Source organism: Lycorma delicatula, chromosome 1 (genome assembly GCF_047948215.1).
Source record: "Lycorma delicatula isolate Av1 chromosome 1, ASM4794821v1, whole genome shotgun sequence".
Classification (NCBI taxonomy): Eukaryota; Metazoa; Arthropoda; class Insecta; order Hemiptera; family Fulgoridae; genus Lycorma; species Lycorma delicatula.
The window spans coordinates 130,172,810-130,196,594 of record NC_134455.1 but is presented as its reverse complement, the minus strand read 5'-3'; positions in this window follow the sequence as shown (position 1 = coordinate 130,196,594).

Below are 23,785 nucleotides of genomic sequence, written 5' to 3'. Positions count from 1 at the left end.
ATAACTTTTAATTAATTAATTAGGTACACATAATAGATTTGAGGTGAATTTTAAACTCAGCATCTAAATATAATTATTTGACCAGTTAAATTATCGCATACTAAAATATCGCATACGATAACGTTTAAGTTCAATCTCTAAGTTACAGGAATCGCACAAGATAACTTAGCTAAAATTGGATTATAACAATAACTATGTTACAGTAACAATAATAGATTATAACAGAAAATATAACTAATTTCTGTTTTGAATCAAAATGTGGGAACGTAATCCATAAAACGACCATTTGAAGCTAATTTGAAAAGAAAGCTTATGAGAATAGAGATAAATAATAGCAAATTTATAAGAAAAAATTAAGTTAAACACATAAATGTGTTTATTTATTTTGGGTATTTGTAAATTATTTAGTAGGAAATTCATTTATTTTTTTTTTTAAAGAACATTTCGTCAGATTCAAATTGTATGTTTTTTAAATGGAATTTTTTGAATTTAATTTTAAATAGACTGATCAGCCAGTTTTTAATCGCGTGGTATTTCATTAAACAAAGAAACTGAACCTTTGAATGATCATTTCACTTAGCCCAAAGTATTTTGCTGTGTAATACAAAATTACTATTTTTCTGTTTTAAAGATTACCAATTTTTTTCACTTGCATAGGAGTTTATTAAAAGAAAGATTAATAAATTTGCAAAGTAAGTCAATAGTTTGTCACGTGATATGAAAAAACAATAATTTACTGGTTACTGAAATATTAATATTATCATTAATAAGTACTAATCAAGAAACAATATCCAAGCAAATACCACTGTTACACAAGATCTCACAATCTATCCAGTAAAAATCTATTCTTCTAATTACCCTTGGAATGAAATAATTATAATTTTTTTTTAAAATATTTATGCAATAAATTGTTCTTCACTAAAGTTAATATTAAATCAATGTATTAATTTTCCAAAATAATAATTCCATTATATGTGCTTTTACACACGGTAGTTCTTACGTATTAAATAACTAATCTTCGTTATTCATTTGTAAAAGTAATACAGTGTTGCTTACTACATCGTTTATCAGCTGTAAAAAAATAAATAAATAAATAAATTTATATAGTAAAAGAAAATAGCAATTATATAAATAACGGTTATATCACATCACTACCAAAATTTCTAAAATGTAAAAGTGTATTTATCTTTAATAGTACATATACATTATCATTTTAAAGGTATATAAAATTAATAATCATCATAATCAGAAAGTATTCCTGTTAAAAAGTATAAGCTGCTTATTTAACCATAATTAATTACATCTGTCGTAACATATTTTGATAAAGTAACATTTCAAAACACAATTATTTAGTTATAGAAATAAAAATTCGTTTAAAACATCATTTTATAAATTGATTTGTTTTGAAATTAGAAAAAAAAATTAAAACAGAAGTTTTAATTTTTAACGTGAAAGAATATCTTTCTGATTCCTCAATCTAGAAATAATTTATTTTTTAAATAACATTAACAGACCAACATACTGTAAAAAGAAGATAAGACTTTAATATAAAATTGTAATAGGTAACATTAAAACCTAAATAATATAATGCAATACACACAAAAATATTTTTTGATTGTTTAACAGTTATTTTTGCTGTTTTATTGATTTTCTTTTGGTTCCTTGATGAGGAAAATCATAAAATAAAAAAAATTAAAAATTATCCGGTTTGCATTAAGTATATTGGGATGTGATTAAATAATGTGAAGAAAGGTGTATTAATAATTCATAAAGGGGATCAAGATTACGAGCAATAGATTGGTTTATACATTTGGTTACAAGTTAGGTTATACATTTCTAACTTTTCTAAATTTATACTTAACTTTAAATGAATTTAGGAAACTTTACACATTCATCATGTGATTCTAACTTAACAGCTATATTGGATTAATGCAGTGTTTCTCAACCTAAGGGTGCGACCCCCTACGGGAGGGGCGTGATAACACTAAATGGGGGGCGTGAGCATATCGAAAAGAAAATATTATTTAAAAAAAGTATTAATTTACTGAAAGGAAAGCAAAAAAAATATATTCTGACATCTACATAAATAAAAATATAATTGATCGTTTGTTCAAAATCTTAAATCTGCAAAAATTCTTCACCGATTGCTTTGAAATTTTGACACAACGATGCATTCGAATACGCTCGGTTTTTTTTATACCTACTATATATATACCTAAGATGTCGCACCTGTGATAGGTAAAAACGTTATTTTTTTAAAAACAGCGTTATCTGTGGACGTAAAAGCAACACACGCTATACTAAGCATTTTACGATTCCATTTCAATGTTTCCGATATGTGTGTCCACTATAAACTAAAAAGCTACTAGACCGATTTACACGCAGGGAAAAAGGGAGAAAAGTAAAAATCGGAAAAGGGAAAGAGGAAAAAATAGGAAAAAGGAAAAGGAAAGCCGGTAAAAATGGAAGGAGGGGAAAATGGAAAAAATAAAAAAAGGGAAAACGGGAAAAGGAAATGGCAAGGGAAAGGAAAAAAGAAAAGGGGAAAAGAGGGGAAATTAAGGTGAAAAGGAAACAATGGAGAAAGAGAATCGAGGGAAGGAAGAGGGAAGGGGAGGAAACGGGGAAAAGGGGATGGGGAAAGGGGGAATGGAAAATAATGTGGTAAATGAAAATGGGGAAGGGGGAAATGAAAGGGGGAAAGGGGGATTTAAAGGGGAAAAGTAAAAAAGGAAAGGTTAAATTTTATGAAGTCCCGTAATGTTCATTTTAATGTTACACTGACATAATGAAGTTATAAATAGAATTGTATCATCAGTACTGCAAAATAAATTTAGTAATTAATTTATCAATACAAAATTAAAAATAATTTTAATAATTATTAGTGACTCCCTTGGGCCTGTGATGCAGAGAAAATATTTCGAAGGAAGGTTTAATATTAGAAATAGACAATCTGAATTCGTTTTCTATATTTAACTGAGATCTATATTTTGTTTTCAAAGCAGCCACCGCAGAAAATCCGGTTTCGCAAAGGTAAGATGTTAAAAATTGTAATAGTATACGAAATGATCTTGTTTTCAGTGCAGAAAACTCATCATTCATCCCTGCCCAATATTCAAAGTGTGATTTATTTATTACTAAATTGTCTTTTGATTTCATCACTTACCGTGAAGTCTATGAAGATCGTAACTTGCTATCAAGATGTCGTCAGCAAGAAAATACTTGTTAAAATTCTTTTATAGCATGGCTAAGTGATTTTCAATGATTACTAAAACAACTTTTACATGTTGTTTTTCAGTCTTGTAAGTTTTACCACATTTGCAAACAATTTCTAGATTTTTTGTTTTAAGTTTCTTTTCCACAACTCCAATTTTTTCCAAAAAGCATTTACATTATCGCTTATATAAAGCATATCTGTATTTGCTCCTCGGAGTTGAAGATTCTAAGTATCTTGAATACCTTGAATCTTCAACTTAAGATTGAAGATTCAACTTAAAATCTTAATGTGAATTGCGTCACAATTTTCGATAGTGATGGAATCGCAGCTACTTAGTCGAATATGTCGACCAAGTAGCTCAATTCCATCACAAATAAACTATCTCGGCTTTCGGTCGGCTTTCCTCTTCTAGAAAAATGGCGATTTCACCTCTTAGTACAAAAATTTCCCACATGATAGCCATCTTTCCTCGCAATAAGATACTAACACTGAATGTACTGCACCCATGTCTTTACAAAGTGCAGAAAAAATTTTTGATTTTAGGGGTCTCATTTTTATATAATTTACTATGGTTACAACCGTCGTTAGCACAATATTCAGACCAAGACTCATTCTTTGGAGCTTCTCTAAGGATCATGCAATTTTTCCAGACACACTGTGGAGATTTTTGTTTCACAAATGCTAGTATACTTTGGAATCTTCCAAACATTCAACGAGCACCATCGCTGCATATTCTAACCCAATTTTTCCGTTCTGTAATTGTCTCGTTTATAAAATCATGTAATATAAAAAAATAATGGAAGTCCTGTTGCTTTGAGTTCTATTGGTTTGCAGAAAAGTAGTCATCTACTGCTGATATACCATCACAAAATCGAATATAGGCAATGTGAGCATCTTTATTGCTACCTCTTGCTGCATCAAGCTGAATTGAAAACAATTTGTCACGCAACTTCCCGAAAATTTGATGCTGTACATATTCAGCTACATCACCAATTCGACGGGTATTAGTATCATTTGGTAGAGGTATGAACTGCGATTGCTTGGCAAAATTGTCTCCAAAGTTCTACAATCTCAATTGCAGCTGGCAAAATAAGCTCTTCACCAATAGTGTGATGCTTTTTACACCTGTCTATTTTATATGAAATTTTGTAAGAGTCAAGTAAACCTTTTTCATTCACAAAGTGTTTTTTTCTATAAATTATGCTTTCTTTTCATATGATTATAACTTCGAAAAATTCTCGGTTGTTTACGTACTCACTATGAAGCGTTTCCAAATTTCGTTTAAGTTTATTAAGTTTCATGCTACCGGCTGTCAAAAGTTTTAAGCAAATGGCACACAGAAGCCTTTCTTCTTCATTTACTTCAGTACTGATAAATCCAAAATATAAGTATTCTTGGGAATATTTTCTTGATTTTATTTTCGGAACCACGCTCGTCTGAGAATTTGTTGATGCTTTACTATCGTATAATGCTTGCTTACTCCCACTTAAAAATTTATCCATGATTCTGTATAAATTTACTGCCGTGAATATTTAATACCGTTAATTGCAATTAACAAGCAAATTACATCACACACATTCACGATAGATTCGATAGCGATAGTTGGATTGACTCGACTGACAATGGTTGGAATTGAACGAGGTGCATCATTTACGCACGTTTTCGCAGACATTCCAGAATGTTCGAGACAAATCGGACCTTATCACGAAGTAGCAAAAATGTCCGATATGGTGAACGTAAGACAGAGAGCAATAGAGAGGCATCGATTCTGGTTTTGTCAATGTAGCGGATCGATGTTGCAAAATATCAATAAACTTCCTTATTCTTGGTAATTTGTAAGGTTTATAATCAAGGTCGTAGTGTAGCTTTAGCATCAAAATATACTATTATTATGTATACATTGGTATTGAATGACAGGAAGTGCGATGAAAATAATGATTGAAAATTATTTGCGACACAATTTTCAATTGAGTCGCAAATACTAAAAGGTTGGGAAATTAATTTAATTTTTATATTTCAATCATACGCTGAAATTTTACAAAAACTACTGTGAAAAAAAATACAGAAAAATTTTAATTAGTTGATTTAATACTAATTGTTTTAATTGCATCTAAAATTAGATTTAATTTTATAATTACATTTGATAAATATAATCTTCTCACTACTTTTTATGTATTTCGTTATGTAATCGGTCAAGCATTTGTATAATAGTACCATTCTACGCTAAATTTAAACAAATATTACACAAAAAAAAATATTCTAGCGATATCATCAATTCAAATGGAGAAAAACTTTCAAATGTAAATAGTTTTAACGCACAAATTATTTCCTGAAAAGTAATTTTTTTAAATTGTGTAAACCATACGACGTGACTGCTAAATCACATTCTGTTATATTCAAAAAAGTAACAGAAAATATTAATGCTTTCGAGTAAAAAAGACATTATCTATTTTTAAAAAAAATTATAACACTATGTAAAATAATCTTTTATCCTACTGGTGTAAAAATTTTTATTCAATTTTTTCCTTTTATTAAGCAAGGCATCTTAATTTCATACGTAATCCATATGGCTAGCACAATTCTAACACGCATTCATTAGTATTCAATGTAACAAAGAACAAAAATTATTTAAGATATATAAAGCTTTTTTTGCGTACGTTAATTTTTTAGACCCGATAAGATTTGATCAAAATATTGAATTTATTTATTTAGCGTATGGCACCAAAACACAACACCAATTACAGTCAAAATTACAATCAAAGATTTAACAAACTAATACATGCTACTGATTCTGGAATTGCCATCAGCAAATCTTCAGGATTCCCTTCATAAGCCGTTCTACAGCAAACTTCTGTGATGTGTCTGACAGTTTGATTTTCACCACACTCACAAAGGGGCGTCGGTGTTTTACTCCATTTATACAGGAAATAGGCGCATCTACCATGCTGAGTCCGTATTCTGTTTGGCGTTGACCTTGTCTTACGTGGCAAGTCAAAACCCGGCGGCGTTTGAGTAATACATGGAATTTGGTTATTCTGCTTTGCGGTCCATTCTTAACGCCAAGCGTCAGTTAGGTTAAATCCGTCCTCTGTGGCAGCAATTGTTGTTTTGATAGGTGGCTTTCTAGATCGAAGGCGACCACGATTGGCATTCTCAATGTCCTCATGTATTGGTAGGTTTCAATTGACCATAATCTTCTTGTACTCTCTTACAAGAGCGTTTATATGGCTCAATACCGGTAGCCATTCCACGGGAGTAGACCTGATAACCCCGGCAATCATTCTCATAGTGTTATTAAGTTGAGCATCAATTCTATGAACATAAGGGCTGTTAAGCCACACTAGCGCACAATATTCAGCAGCCGAAAAGACCAAGTCCAGAACCGATGTGCGGAAAGTAGAAGCAGATGCTCCCCACGTTGTTCCACAGAGCTTATGTATAATTTTGTTTCTCGCTCTCAATTTCCCTGCAGTTTTCAGTAGATGCTCCTTAAATGAAAGCGTTCTATCAAGTGTCACGCTTAGGTATTTCGGTTTCTTATTGTGAAAGAGCCATGTATTCTAGAATAGAATACATGGCATACAATGGAAGGTGTCGCCACCTGCGACACCTTCCATTTCGCTGGGAAGTAAAAGTCCGCAGAACAGCATTAAACAAATTCCTGATGTACTCGATGTCTTTAAAGGGTAGCATTACAAGCATTTTGTGTGTGACTAAGTCAAAGCCTGTGGCCTTCGTTAATCGTCTTCCTTGGTTGACTAATTTCAGTATTTCCCTTGCAGAGATCGGTTTAATTGGGAAGCTGATTGGCATCGGGCTCTCAAGGAAGTAGTTAACATCCACATCACCGGGTCCCTCTGCATCATGGGATCGGAACGTTACCTCTAGGTGTGAAGCAAACAGATCGGCCTTTTCTCTGTCAGTCCTCGCCCACCAGTACTATTCTGTAGGGCGGGGAGCGTTCCTGATGATCGTGTCTCTTTGTAGCCTTCTATGAGGAGCATCCGTCCCCATTCAAGTGAGAGAGATTTCCTATGTGCTCCTTGAATGTTTTGCCCCTGATGGTCCTCAACAACCTCCTCAGCCTCCGCGCTGTCCTATTAAAAAGAGTCCTATCTTCTGGCCTTCTGAAACGCTGCCAATTCCACCGAAGACGCCGCTTTGAGACAATTAGTTCTGTCACTTCCCTCGGATAGGTATTGTCTCTGGCTGAGTGCAAATCATCAGGTGTAGACCTCCTGCATGACCGACGTCAAAAAGTACGTCGCGTAATCAATATACCAGGGGTATCGAGTGGAAACGGTTCATCAATGTAAGTATAACGGGCAAGTGATGCGACGATGAATCATAGTTGTTCACCAAAGTGTATGCAGATGATATACCCGAGGTAACAAAAAATTCAAGCAAATCCGGGATCTTCGTCAGGTCCGTAGGTCAGTATGTCGGCTGGAATCCTGATACCACGTCCAGGTGCAGATTTTGAACACGTCTCTTCAGCGATCTACCCCTGCTGGTAGTCAACTGGGAACACCACAATGGGTCTTTCGCGTTCCAGTCTCCTCCAGCAATAAATCTAGAACCCAGAGTCGCAATGAAATCAGAAAACTACAGTATGCCGTGGAGGGCAGTACACAGCGGATAGCCTAATAGGCCTCAACCAGTCTGTAACTTCAACCGGGGTTGCCTGAATCTGGTCAGTGCAGAAGCCTGGAAGTTGATGATGCCGCAGAGAACTCCGAATCAGAATCGCGATTCCTCCATGGGCTCTCCCATCTGGGTGATTCGTCACATACACAGAATAACCGTGAAGTCTGAGGTAGTTACGGTCAGTAAAGTGCGTTTCCGATACCAAAATGACGTCCAGGGAATTTAAACTTTCTATAACTCCTAGCTCCTCACGCCTAGAAAGTAGGCCGTTAATGTTCCATGCAGCGATTAGTAAAAATCTGGACATCCAACAGATTTTGGAGAGCACCTGTTGAGTAATGCTATCAGACTCCCAATCTGTGAACCAGGTCGTCTATATTTGATGAAAGCCTGTCCAGCTTGTTCACACTGCCCTCACTAGCACGCCCTGCTGCCACAGCATACGATTTATGGAGAAATTCAGGCTCCGCGTTGACTGTCCTCGGCACCTCATGACCCAACGAAGGGACGTTCTTATCATCAAGCGCGGATTTTGAAACCAGGGAAGCCTGCACAAGAAGTTTCTTCTTACAGACCAATTAGCCTGTTACCGGTCTTATCTGAATAGTCTGAGAAGTTACTACTGCACAGTCTTAGGCCAGTGTTGGAGAGTAAGGGGATAATTCCTGACCATCAGTTTGGGTTCAGGTGTGGCCATTCCACAATCGAACAATCCCATAGAGTCATCAGCGGGTGTCTGGAGGAGAAGAAATTCTGCTCAGCGGCGTTCTTAGACATCCAACAGGCCTTTGATAAGGTATGGATACCTGGCTTACTCTACAAGTTAAAGCTACAACTTCCTCAACCCTACTTCCTAGTCTTGCGGAATTATCTTGAGGGGCGTTTTGCTCAGGTGAAATGTAATGACGAGTTTTCAAGGTTCTTTGAGATTGGATCGGGTGTCCCTCAGGGCTCTGTGTTGTATTCCATATTCGCTGCGGACGTTCCGATCCTGATGATTCCATCGTCGCCACATTCACTGATGACACTGCTATCCTGGCCGTTAACGAAAACCCTGGACTAGCCTCGCAGACCCTACAAATGGCGCTGGATCGTGTCTGCGTGTGGCAGAAAAATTGGAGGATTAAGGTTAATCAGGGTAAGTCGAGGCACGTCACATTTGCCTTGCGGAGAGGTGACAGTCTCGGTGTGTACTTTGATGGTGTTTTGATCCAGCAAACGGAGACTGTACGGTATCTGGTACTTTCGGCGTTTGACCTGGAAGTGTCACGTGAGGATGAAGAGGAAACAGCTAAACGCAAGGTACAGGGAACTTCATTGGCTGCTACGGAGGAACTCAGGCCTCACTTTATCCAACAAGATCTTAATTTACAAAACTATCCTGCGCCCAATCTGGACGTAAGTTGTAGAATTGTGGGGGACGGCTACTAATAGTAATGTGAAAATTTTACCACGATTTCAGAACAAAGTAGCGAGGGTAATTGCCGAAGCTCCGTGGTTCACGCGGAATGATGAGATTCAGGATTATCTGGAGCTCCCATCGGTTCGTGAGATTGCACAACAGCGCAATGTCAAATACCTGCAGAGGCTTGAGAATCATGTAAACCAATTTGCAATTAATCTACTCGATAACAGCAAAGACATCCGACGATTCGATTTAGGGTCTGCGTAACAGTTTGGAATCTAGCACCGTCAAGTTTAGTGGTGTCGTATCTAATTTCTTGTTACTTCCCTTTCTTTTTCTTTTTGATTTGTTATTACTGATTGTTTTGTAGACTATATGGTGCAGAAATTAATGGTTTATGATTTATGACAAAGCTTGAAATTTCATATTTGACTTTAAGTTTGCTTGCAACTGTTTTGTTTATTGTGTATTATTTATTTTGGGGGTTCCTTAAGGACCTTCTTATCACGTGCTTTTGTGAGGAAACTTACTTATGGCTCCGCAGGAGAGACGATTGTAATTATAATTGTTATTGAGAAGAAAAAAAATACGTATTTTCAATTAATTTTCTGCCAAAGAGATTGAAAAATAATTCCACCCTGTTGCATTTTGTTGTACATTTTCTAATAACAGTAACAAAAACAGTCTTTTGCTACACATTTTTAATTTTTAACTTAATTATTCTCAACCCTGCAAAATTATACTGTATGAAACTGCTTGATGTTTGGTTTATAAATTACATGATTACTTGAATATATATGACATTAACTGTTATCAAGTAAATTCTGAATATATTATGAATATTACTATTTTTCATTATACTTCATTCTTTATATTGGGTCTAGAAAATAAGATATAATAAATATCACCTGGATTACAGCAATAATAATTGGAAACAAAGATGACTACTAATGCAATCGTAGAGAAAACTTAAAAACAGATATCATGAATTATAAGTATTTTATGAGTTTGAAGTTATTTTGAAACCAGAAAAGTATTTTTGGTGGTAAAATGTTTCTCAAATAAAATCACAAAGATATTTATCTATTTTTGTAAACTATATTATAGATTTGCACTGTTGAAATTAATATTTTTTTTTTTAGTCTTGAATATAATTTTTTTAAAGAACGAAAAGATCTAAATAGACAAGCAAAAATAAAATAAGGATATTTTGAGAACAATAGATGGTATAAAATATTAAAGGATAATCAGGAAGAAGATTTTGCCAGACATAAGAAAGGAATAATCTGTAAGGAAATGAAATCAGATGAAAAACAGAACTTTCAGAAGGATAAGAAACATTTTCAAAATATAGATAATAGATATTATCCAAACAATGATAAAAATTCCACGGAGCAGTAGAGTTACATACACCAATGTTAAAAAAAAAATATATATATATATATAACATAATAATGAATATGTTTTTTTATACAAATCTATATAAAAATTTACCTCATTATTTAGTTCATTATCACAGAGTGCAGTATTCGTTTTCAGTAAGATTTTTTGATTTCTCGAATCTGAAATTCCAAAATAAAGTTTTATTACTCTTTTAGAGATTACAGTGAATTTTAATTTGTACCGTATAAATCATAAATATTAATATACAAATTTAATCAAAAATATGAAAGTTCTTATATAAATTTAAAACCTCAGATAGTTTCAGATAATCCTGTAAATTTAAGGATAAGGTCAATTTCTTCACATTTTTACGGGAAATAGAAATTCCAACCCTATCTTGGGTTCTAGCCAGAGATTGTAATTGAAATATTTGAAATGGTAACAACCTTTATGTGATAAATCATTTTAAAGGTCTCTTTTAGACAATAAAAATTATATAAACAAGAATTTGTAAGATGTCTGAGCCCAAAATGGCGGCGGAATAAAATTTGAATAATAAAAATTATTAAATTTAAACTGAAGCTTACTACAGTTTTGTGAAATATTCCATTTAGAGTGTTTCGTTACTATACTGTTAGTTTCTATGAGAATTTGTTGTCGGTTGGCTAATTGATTTTTCTACCTTTACTACATGTGTAAGCCGCTTTTGTTATTTACATGCTTTTTTTTATATCTCTTTTGTAATTGTTTTTTCTGTGCTCCATGCTAACATCCATATGTCTCTTAGTGAACTTTTAATGGATGAGGGGCTTTCTTGATAGAGTTAGGCAATATAATGAAGATTGTGAATTGTTCAATGCAAAATTCAATAATTGTAACCCTATTTATCGCATTGAAGTTGCCATAATTGTCGATACTGGACTTATATTAACCTACACACTGGTATCGTGAGGCATATTTGCAGTATTCAGTAAAGAAAATGTACGGGCAGGTTGTTAGTAGACGCTTGATAGGGCCTATACTTATTGATAGAAATTTGGACACAGTTGAAATATTACGCTTTGCTTCTAGAACACATCATTCCAAATACCCAAACCTTTGTTGCCCAAAACATTCGTTTCAAAAATTTGGTGCCTCTCCTCATTTCGGTCTTCAGATACGTGAATTTTTAAATGCATCTTTTCCTGGAAGATAGATTGGCAGAAGGGGTAAACAGATCTGACAGCGGGATCATCCGACTTGCTCCATCGGATTACTTCTAAGTGGGCAATTAAAAAGTACTGTTTATCATACTAAGCCCTGACATATCGGTGATTTACAGAATATAATTCAAGAATCAGCACAAATATTACTAGGGAATAATTGAATAACACTGTATTAACCTTTTAAAACCGAATTTTTAATCGCCTATACTAATTTTGTATAGGTCTATTGTGAACTCATATAAAATAATTTAATTTTAAATTATTCTTTATAAAATGAAAGATTAACTTTCTAATTTCATTTTTTTTTCTTTGTGTATTTTATTACTACTAAGTGTAGTTTGTAAGAAGTGACTATTTAAGTTTAATTTTAATTCTTCTTTAAATTTAATTTTTGTAGCTTTATTTTTCCTAAAATGGAAGGAAAAATAAGGCCACCTCCACCCCGTTCTCCCTCGTGGATTTGTCCGATGGTGGAGAGAAAAGCGGGGCTTACGCGAGGAAGCGCCAGAAACGCCGGGACTCCGCGCCTCCTATGGAGACGGAGCCCGTAGCGGGATGCAGCCGCCACCCCGCAGGCTGATGATGGTGGCCCATCACAGCCTGCTACCGTCAGCCAGGAGAAAATCCTGCCGATAATGCTGGACTGTCCAAAGGACTGGCCACCACTGTCCAGAGACATAAAGTCGAGGATTGGGGGGCGCCTGGTTGCCAAAAACACCGGATTGTCCATTAGGCTGCAGCGAGGCAGAGTACCGGCCGGTGCAGAGCTTTCTGCACTCGAAGGGAGTTGCCTTCCACTCCTTTCAGCTCCCGAAGGACAGGGAGCTGAAAGTAGTAATACGGGGAATCCCCTATGGGACTACCCCGGAGGAAGTAAGGAAGGAACTGACCTCCCTTGGATTTGAGGTGACTTCGGTGAGGAAGCGCCTCACCAGGAACGGTCGGGAAACCCCAAGCTGTCTAGTGGCCCTGAAAAGGACCCCTAATGCCCGAACAATTTATGACAGCAAGGTCGGAGTGACTGCTTTTGTGTCACGAGGGGGGCCGCCACAGATTCCAAAAATTTGGCACTCATCAAATTACTGCCGGAGAGCCCAGCAATGTGTTAAGTGTGGTGGGGACCACGACACTGCCACATGCTCTAAACCACGTGAGGAACCAGCCTCATGTGTAAACTGTAAGGGGCCACATCCGGCTAATTACAGGGGCTGCCTCTATTATAAGGAGCAAGTCAACAGGGTCAAGGGTATTAAAAAGCCCGCGACTGTTGACCGCCGCAGCTGAGCCCGCGTTGCCGGGGGGGGGAAAAGCAGTCCCCAAACCGGTGGTGCCTGCACCTGTGGCAGCGGTAGTGGAAAAAGGGGAGGAACACTCCCCAACACCTGCCAAGCCAAAACCGGCGGCTACCACCAAAAAGGTGGTAAAACGAAATGCTGCGGCCAAGCCGGCAGTCTTTCGTTTTTCCCCGTGGGAGAAGGCTGGGCCTTCCCCCGAAGGCAAAGCCAAGGGAAGGCCAAGCAAGCAGTTAAGGAAGCCGCGGCCCCTGAGGCCCCGCGCCCCACCAAAAGGCGCCTCCAGCGGCAAACCATAACCGGCCACCCCGATGGAGAGTACCGGCATGGATTTCCTGTCACAAATGACAGTGAGGGATGTCCTGCCAGACATTATGATGGTCTTGCCACGCTTGCTCCAGGCAAAATCTCTCAAGGACTGTATTCAGTCCTTAATAGAGTGCCTCATGGCTATACTGTCTAGGTATGGTTAGGCCCACCCTCAAACTCTTGCAGTGGAACGCCAACTCAGTAGTAGGCCGGATGGAGGAACTATGCCGTCTGGCCGAGGATCTACTGGTAGACGTGATACTGTTGTCTGAGACGCGCTTGAACCCAAACAAGCAACTAACCCTTCGGAACTATTTCACATATAGGATGGATAGACCAGTGCGACCCGGATACCCCACCGCCGGTGGAACCGCGGTTTTTTTCCATAGACGCCACATGCATACGCGCGTTGTTCTTCATACAAACGTGTGTGCATGTGGATCATCTAGGCACGGTGTATCGGCTGGTTTCGGTAACCGACGCAGATCTGGATGCCGTGCTGGAAAATTGGGATGGGCCCATGATACTCATGGGTGACTTCAATGCCAATCACGTGTCATGGAACAGCAATCTGACAAACGCGAATGGCAGATTGCTGTACGAAAGGGCGCGAGCCCGCCGTTTGGTTGTCGTAGGCCCTGAGGTGCCCACATTCACTCACAGTACAGGCAGACATAGACCTAATGTGTTGGACATCGCAATCATGAATGGGGTAACTCTCCCGTTTATGATTGAAACAATAGAAGACCTCAGCTCGGACCATTCTCCTGTCCTGTTGGAACTAGGACACACAGGGGGCGGCCGAGATCCCCCACCTATACCCCGAAGGTCAGTTAATTGGAAAAGGTTCTACGAGACCCTCCAACGGGAGTATAGGCCGGTAAATCCTGAGCTCCTGAACACCCCGGAGGAAATCGACGACACTGTCGAGCGCGTCACGTCGTCAATGACCGAGGCCCTGTCAGGCAGTTCATCGGCCAAAGCTTGCACAGTTGTTCTAAACGACCTCCTTCCTCATATCTCCGACGCCATAGCGGAGAAACGACGACTGAGGAGGAGATATCGAATCACCCTGTCCCCGTTGATAAACGGGCCTTTTATAATCAAACCACACTCCCACCCTAAACGACAAGCACAGAACCGAGATGGAGTCCTTTCTTGTGGATTATTTCTCACAGGTGGAGGACGCCCCCTAGAGATTGACCAAGTCACTGAAGCGGAAGTTTCCGCAGCCATTAAGGCCACAAGCCCTGACAAGGCCCCGGGTGTCGACGGGATCAGTGCCCGTGCATTCCGGAACATACCGGCCTCCGTGATTACAACTATTTCGGCGATATTCACGTTCATTTTGTACGTTGGATATTTCCCGAATTGTTGGAAAACGGCCAAAGTCGTATGTTTACCCAAACCGGGGAAAAGTTTACTTTTCCCACGGAATTATAGGCCAATCTCCCTGTTACCGGTATTGTCTAAGTTGTTCGAGAGAATTTTCCTCGAAAAACTGAGGCGATACATGGAGGGAGAAGTGCGGCCGGAGCAATTTGGGAGGACACTCAACGACCCTCCAACTGGTAAAAATAATAGATGACCTTGTCGGAGGCCTGAACAGGAAAGCGGTGACTGCAGCCGTTTTTCTGGATGTGGCCAAGGCCTTTGACAAAGTCTGGCATAGCGGGCTGCTTTATAAACTAGCACAATCGGCGATTTCATACCGCTATTTCAGACTGATGCGGTCATATTTGCTAGACCGACGTTTTGTCGTGCGCGTAGGGGAAACAATTTCCTCCACCAGAGAAATAGCCGCTGGGGTTCCCCAAGGAGCAGTGTTTTCTCCTTTCCTGTACACTTTGTACATAAACGATATGCCGCTGTCGGAAGGGGATAAAACGGCCCTTTATGCAGACGATACGGCATATTTCTACAAATCCGCAAAATTACGGGTTACGCGGTCCGGAGGCTCCAAAGGCAACTGGACTTAGTGGAACCGTGGCTCGATATGTGGAGAATCAGGGTCAACGGTGAAAAATCGGTGGCCGTGATGTTCACATACAATACACGCAAACCGGCCAGGCAGCTGGGAATCTTAGGGGAGAAAATCGCTTTTGAGAAAACGGTTAAGTACCTGGGGGTGGTCTTGGACAGGCGAACCTTCGGCGAACATGTTATTTATGTGACACGGAGGGCTAAGGCCGCCAAAGCCTCACTATATCCAGTGCTGAACAGTGCCAGCCCGTACCCACTGGCAACTAAGTTACTTATTTTTCGGCTGTACGTACTGCCGATTCTGACATATGCTTACCCGGCATGGGGGCAGTGTTGAGCTCCTCGCTTCAAAAGAAGATCCGTCCAAAACAATGCGTTGCGGACGATAATCCATTCCCGAATTATTAATTCATCATCGATCACCACCTGGAGAAGCCCAAGAAGAAAAAGATGGAAGAAGACAGAAGAAGTTCCCTGGCCGCCTCAACGTGGGACCTCCCAGCGGATGCCAACATCCCCGCTGAGGAAGCTGCTGAACGCGGACGCTACCTTCCCGTTCCAGCTCGCCGGGCTTTAATCGCCCTGGCCGGCGGACTCAGCAACAGCAGCCGTCCCAGCGTGGGTTTGTTCGGGGAGAACCACCTCAGCCGCGCCGGCGAAAGACGACTGACGCCGACCCGACACTGCGGAGCTCTGGGAGCCACCACTACCACGCTGTTGTAGAGACCCAACTGCCTCTGAGGGGAAGCCCAGTCTGATTTAAATGGATGAGCCGCAACTCCCCGACTTTGCCGGAGACAAGCTTCCGGACCCAACAGCTCTTCTCAGAGCTAACGCAAAACACGGTCCTTTTCAGGGCTACTACAAGGTTATTAAGTGCCCCACGTGCCGTCGAAGCTACTCAGTGACAAGGCCAATCAGGTTTTCTATACGTTAATACGAATAATTTATATTATTTTTTAACGGTTATTAATTCGCATGAAAGGGAAAATTTGCTATTATCAAAAGAAAAGAAATTTTGGTATTTCATTTAAACGTATTTACATTTGTGACATTTTGTAAATTTTTTTGTAGCTGAATATGTAACCATAGAAAATAAATATCGCATACAAATAAGCTAAGAATATTGTTAAACTAATTTCTATAAAACTCTTTACATAAATCATGATATAGTTTAACATAAAATTGTATAACAAAACCCTTCGTCCTTGAGAATACCCTTATAATGATAGTTTTATAAAATAAACTTTTTTTCCATTTTAAGCTGTATTTTTTTCTCCACAATATAAAGACTTTGTTCGGATACGGAATAAAAATTAAGAGATTTTGTGTCAATAATCTGACTAAACGTAAAAATTAAATTCTTATTTATTGAATATGAACGATTATCTTTAAAAGTATTATTGTTACCAAAAATAAATATTTTAAAGATTTTCGCAGTAAACAAATTGTACTTTATAAAATAAGTAACTGGACAGCACATGTCACCTCTTGAGTTAAAGGCGTAGTTGAACTTTGATTTAACAGTGGAGTTGCGGTAGAAATTCAAATACTCACATATAATGAATAAAAAAATGAAATTCAAAAAATATATACGTATACTTTTTATATGAGATTTTTATTTTAATCAATCTACGTTATTTTTTCTATACAAATAAGCGAAATTTATATTTTTTATTTATAAGCAAAACTTTAAAAGGAATCAGTTATTATACAAATGTAAGGAAAGAAATAAGCCATAAACTGTGACAGTAAGCAGCACTAGTATGCAGTAAAAACCCAAAATTCATTACCGAGTAGTCATAAAATAATGATTTTTTTAATTTTATTCGTATCTTAAGTAGAAATGCTACTGGTTATTAACCACCAGTAGATTCCAATATCATACTGAAAAACTACAGGAAAGGTTACATAGCTACGGAGATGTCTGCAGTGAAATAAACTGGAGATCTGCAGAATATTAAAAAATATCTGTCATGTTCGTACCAACTATTTTATATCTGCAGAGTCTTTAACAACTTTTCCACTACTGGTTTACGTGAGGTCAACCAATTCTTTATATCCTATGTCAGGTGTATAAATCGGTCAAGTCTTTTCTACTTCACCTCATCGAGGGTTAAATTTTTCAATCTTTTAACAAATACTTTGTTTGATTATAATTCTCAGTCGATGACTAGACTCTTGTGTAAATTTTTAATTTATATTACTTTTCGAATCGTATTTATTGACGAAATGAGTCCCACAAGAAATTTCATTTGCTTTACCTGTAACAAGAGTCTTGCTGGCAAGTAAAAACGCCTTTCCTCTAAAATCCCATGCGATAGTTTTTATTTTTCAGTTTCTTCAAGGTATCTACGATATCGTAGATACGTAGATACTCGTATATACTAATTGCGATTTGCTTACGGGTGGTGATGCTTCAAGGGCTTACGGCATCGTTAGGGATGATCTAACCAATAACCTTACTCAAACTAGTGACCGAGCTTCTTCTTAATTTGATTATTTGTTACAGAATATTTTTGGTTAAACCTGGTGGAAAAGACTCAGAAAATAAATGCCGAAGATCTGGCACTCGTTAAATTACATATAAGGACACAAAAAAAATTATTAAGAAAAGGTGTGTTGGTGAAAATTAAAAAACCCTATGTTTGGTGAAGACTGAGTGAAAGGCCTTAATTGTTATCAGGTTTAACCCTATTACTTCTGATAAAATTATCATTGAATCTCCTTCAATTATAGTGAAAATATGTACTAAATTAGTTTAAAAAAGTTAAGTTTATAACTCTTTTCACACTGAGATCTGAATCTAATTTTGATAGGATTTCTGCTTCGTTGGTGTTGTCTTCTAGAGTGTTGATCCTTTAGTTCTTTGAAGAAATCTAGCCAGGCATTTTGCTCTAATAGTAACGCTAGAAAATCGATGAAACAAGCACTAATGTCTTCATTAACGGCTTATAAACCCCTGCAATAATAAATCAGGCGATAAGGAGGCAACTTGCAATCTGATAATTTTTTTGTGTTAGTACCGAATAGTTCTTTTAATATCATGGCTGTCACTTTGAACGATAGTTCTATTCTTCCAATTATTTTGTGCAATAAATTCCAATAATTACTATTAACAAGCCTGATCGTCAAATCTACATTTTTAGAAAGAAATCTGGTTTTGGTTCCCTGTTTGAGATAACGTTTTCAATTCAGAACTACCATGTAAGTGATCAAGAATAGAATTAAACCTGACAGCTGTGAACAATCTGTGTTTGGGTAATCATTTTTCTAGCCTTAAAACAACATAATTATGGTATAGGGAAAATATTCTTGATATTCTACTAAGTAACATTAAAAGTGGAAAATAATATTGCTTCTAGGGTAGATTTTAGCAAATTTGACAGTTTGTCTGATATCCTTACTATCAACTAGACGTTGTTAACTGCGATATGTAGGTCATTATAAGGTTTTTTGTGGTCGTAAATGGTAATTAGAATTTAACCGCGATTGACGTGTAGCACACAATTTTACTATAATTTAATCTTGTCACCGTTTCTTCGTCGAAAAGATTGATCCTTAACTTTACAGTACTACAGCGATCATTGATCAATTACTAAATAGCTACTACTACAGCATTGTCGTTACGAGTGGGAAAAGTCAACAAGATTGGACATATCCGACATTGTATAATGTAACAGGTGCCGGTTGGTAGCGGTGCAGTTGCCAGATACCGGTGAGTACTATTAGCGGAATTTAGAATCGGGTAAGTTGGTGCTGTGGACACGATGTTACGTTGAGTGATCGTCTCGTCAGGACGGTGGCTTTTAGAGATTATAAGCCTGTAACTTATACATATACGGCTCCGAAGCGGTGTGTTTTTCTAAATGGAGGTAAATATCGGATACTTAGGCTGTACGTCTTTTTAATTGTTTCCATTGAAAGATTTATTGAACGCCTAATCTAAATCATTTTTATCATAAACAATCATATTTTAGCCTCATTTCTCACATTTTCGTTGTCTTCTTTGGTTTCCCAATTACATTCTTTTGAACATAATAAAACTGGGATGAACATTAACAATTTTTCATCGTTACGTGTATCGATCGATAAATTTATGATATGTTGTAAGTTGTGCAGGAATCAGTATATATGCTTTACTCCCGCGGTTTTATTATAAAATTATGTAAATAAATTACTCTTAAACCGTGAAGGTTCTCACGAAAGTCATTTTGTTTCTGTTTCAAAGTCACTATACGGATGGCTTCTTATTTTTCGAACCTCCGATAACTGTACCCTTTGCTAGTTAACTGATATACAAAGGAGTAAGACATCAACGCTAACCGTATTTCAGTTGTTGGTGATCGGTCGGTAACTTTATCGAATTCTTTTTCGAGCGCTGTATCTGATTCTTTCTCTCCATTTAACCCTTTTTTTTTCCTTTCTTTTTTTTTCTCTCAGCTCCCCTGGGCCGGACCGACTTGTTGGTATTACGCCACCCAGGGCGTAATAAACTCAAATAGGCTTCCCCACCTACCGGCTGTATACCGGCATGGCAGGTCGGCCTACCGGTTAGCTCTTTTTGAGAGTTCTTTATTATTATTGCCCTTATGGACACCACGCCATACCTAGTGTGTCGTGACGTGGTGTTACCTGACTGTTACCCATGGAGTCCTTGGTGGCTCATCAGTGCCAACACACCGCAGCATGTTGGACCTCACCAGCAAGGCTGTCCACCCAGTCATATTCTAGCCAACACCTTGTCTTCTCTCATCGGAGTATTTCTGTAGTACGGCTTGTCTAACAAAATTAGCAATATTATTCCAGTTTAACTCGCTTCTTAGCATGTATTCAATTGTTGTCTCTGGAGTTATACCTGTGAGTGCCTTACTATGTCTAAGTGTGTCCCAACTATTGCACTCAAAAAAGGTGTGCTCAGCATCATCTATCTCGTTGCAGTAGTTGCAAATTGGCTCTTCTCTCTTGCCTATTTTGTGCAGGTAGTTATTGAAGGAACCATGTTTAATAAAAAACTGCGATAAGTAATGATAACCTCACCAAATCTTCTCGACAACCATGGTTTGATGTTGGGGATGAGGGTTCTCGTCCATTGACCCACACCTTCCTGCGACTATCTTTCCTCCCAGATATTATAAACAGCATCTCTGACCTCTTGTTCTGGCTTGCCTTGTGCCTTCTCCACCTTCTTTTTTGCGATTAGGTCAATAGGAGGTGCACCCGATAACACGCACAGGGTGGCAGTGTCCTATGCCGGACACGACACCTAGGAGCACACGCCTGTGCGTCTTCGCGCTACATCTTCGCCATTTAACGCTGCGCAATATTACCGCTACGTAGTTGTATGCATTCCTTCTGCCATACTATATTCCTTTTCTGTACTAAATTAGTAGGTTTCAGAGAAAGATAGAAATTACTTGTTAAGTGTTTAAAAGACAAAACATTTTAAATAAAGTATAATTAATAATTCCAAAAAAATTCCGACTAACAATTTTGTTTGATCTGGTAGACAAAACGACTACAGCGAAGTATATTGAAGTAAGATAATTAACCCATAATGAGAGCTGAGCTTTATTGATTAATCTGAATAACACAAATATTAATGATACGACTGTATATTTGGTGAAGAAATTGTTGAAATAACGTTCCATTCCGAATGCTTTATTGACTTCAGAAAAATATTCGTTTATCATAATGAAGAAATCTTATTTTTTCAACAAATTTCGATGGTCTCTCACGTTCCAACGTACCTCGTTTAATATTTCGGATGAATGTATCTAATAAATGACGTAAAACTTTCATCCTTTTATGTAAACAAGATAAAAATACAAAATTCAATATGAAACTCATGTGCATCGGCAAATGCATTAAAAAACCAAATAATAAAAATACATTATTAAATTCTAAATTTAAAGCACTTAAATCTGCCAAATTAGCAAATAAATTCTTAAGACTGCCCTATTGATGTTTGAATTTGTGTACTGCAAATAAAAATATAATAGAATTGGAAGGGCGATTATTAGCAAAACAATATTTAAATATTTATCGAATTCATTTTCCAAAAACCGTTTTACATTATAGTAAGGAAAGTACGACAGTAAATTTTTATCAATTTTCATAAAAATATTATTAATATTTTTAAACAACGGTAACAGCGTTATTTGTTGTAAAATTATATTCAATGATAAGAAATACACTATAGTATTTGTCAGTTTGGAGTTAACCTTATAAACGAGAAATTTATTTACGCCTGAAAGTAAAGCGGATAGTTCGAATAGAAAAAGGTTACACCTAAAATTATATACGAATACCAAAAATCATAACTTTCCCAACTGTATATTAAGTGTCCATATTCTGCTCTTGTTTCTTTTAGTGGAAACAAACCGATAGTTCTAAAAACATTTAATACTATTCGAACCGAATTATAAAGAAATGAATACGAATTACTCATTTTCTAAACAATTCATTCTCTTTTTTTAAAATAAGTGAAATTATTTTGTAACTACAATTTGTCGTACGGACTATATTCTGCACATTTAATCGATAAGAATGAACTAACACTTTCAAATAATAATATTAAGTATAAAATATGAAAATTTAACTACATACATGAACAATAAAAAATGCATTACGATAAAAGTGTAATTTTGTATTTCATTAGGATTTTAACGGCAACAATAACTTCATTAAATATATTAAATTGTAATAGAAAAGCTTTTGTTAATAAAAATAAATACGTGCCAATATGTAGCTGAATACATTTATAGGATTTTAATGGCAATCTTATTTAGTATAAAACATCTTATATAATAAAAAAAAAATTAATAATAATATGTATATATAAAATAAAAGAATAAAGAAACTAGATCACCACAGAAATGAAATCTAGAGAAATCTTAACAATTTAAAAAGTAGAATGAAAATTATATATTTATTGTATTAAAATGGTGTAATACATATTTACCTCAATTTCTATTTTTTCTCGTTCCCCTTTGTTTATCCTCCCCACCCCCCTGGAGCCGCATCCGCAACTAAGCTTGTACACAGCTCCAGGGGGTGCCATCGCCTCAAACTACCTCGGCAGGAACTAAGGTTCTTCCCCAGGTAGCCGGGACTCGGTCTTTAGTCATTCGCCCCGGAGCCTGACTCCCATCAGCTCCCAGAGACGATCTGTCCATATAGATCTGGAGCTTACTCAAACATCTCCATGCCAAATATTCGGCCACCCGGTGAAGGTAATCTTCCATCTTCCCAAATGGCCCACAAAGCAAACTTCAGGATTCTCACCCAGGGCTAACTTGATCGATTCCATCACACAAGAGACCAGCCTTTCTTCGCCTTCGGAGGAATCCACAGCCACCACATAAGCAAACCCGCGGACCTTTACGGACCCACCAATCAGATCTATTGCACGGGTGCTACCCACCTGCAGTGTGCCCGAACGTAGCATCGGTCCCACCCAAGGCATCTCTTTCAGCAAATGCGAGTACTCCAATACTCCGAACCCTGAGACAGATCGATTACCCATGCTAGCCTCTCCAGGCCACCAACATCCACGACCACCTCGGTTGACGTGGACGCGTCCTTTGGCCACCGCTGGAGGACCAGGCGGAGCAGATCTCTATCATTCACGCCATCGTCAAGTGCCTTCCGGACTTCAAGTCCAGCCTTGTTACTATCTTCCGTCAAGGTGGCCGCAGACGGCATCACTGGCGTCTGTGTAGCTACATACGCCGTCTGAGGAGGTGTACACTCGTCGCCGTAGGCGCCACCTGCCAAATATAGCGAAGTACATTTTAATCCTCTTCGCTAGGAGCCCCAGCCTCTTGTCAAAATGCTTAATTTCGACAGCGGTATCCGGATTACGGCCCACCTGAAATTCCAAGGCCTTGACTTGACGAGGCAAAGCATACAAATGGTATAGGTAAGTTGCTCGCCGATCACCACCAATCAGGAGATCCAACTTCTCCACGTCCTCCGTCCGAGTCGAGCCACCTCGCACCCGGTTGGACTTCTCGAATTCCTCGGTTCGTGGCTTCTTTTACTCTTCTACAGCTGGAGGAGAGAACCTCAACCTCCGCTTGCAGGATTTCCATCCGACCGTGCTTCGACCACCTCGGTAGTAAAGGCTGCCGACAAGGATGGGAATTCTCTTTCATATCCGCTGAAATCATCACTGTCATCGCTGAATTCTATAGCGGAGGTGACGGCGCGCCGATACATCCACAAACGTACTTTCCCCTCTCCGGGTTTCCATCTGCTTCGCAACTGACCTCCGGTGAGTCCCCACCATCAGAACTTGCAGCTTTTTTAATTAATATTTTCTAAGTCAATAAACACACTA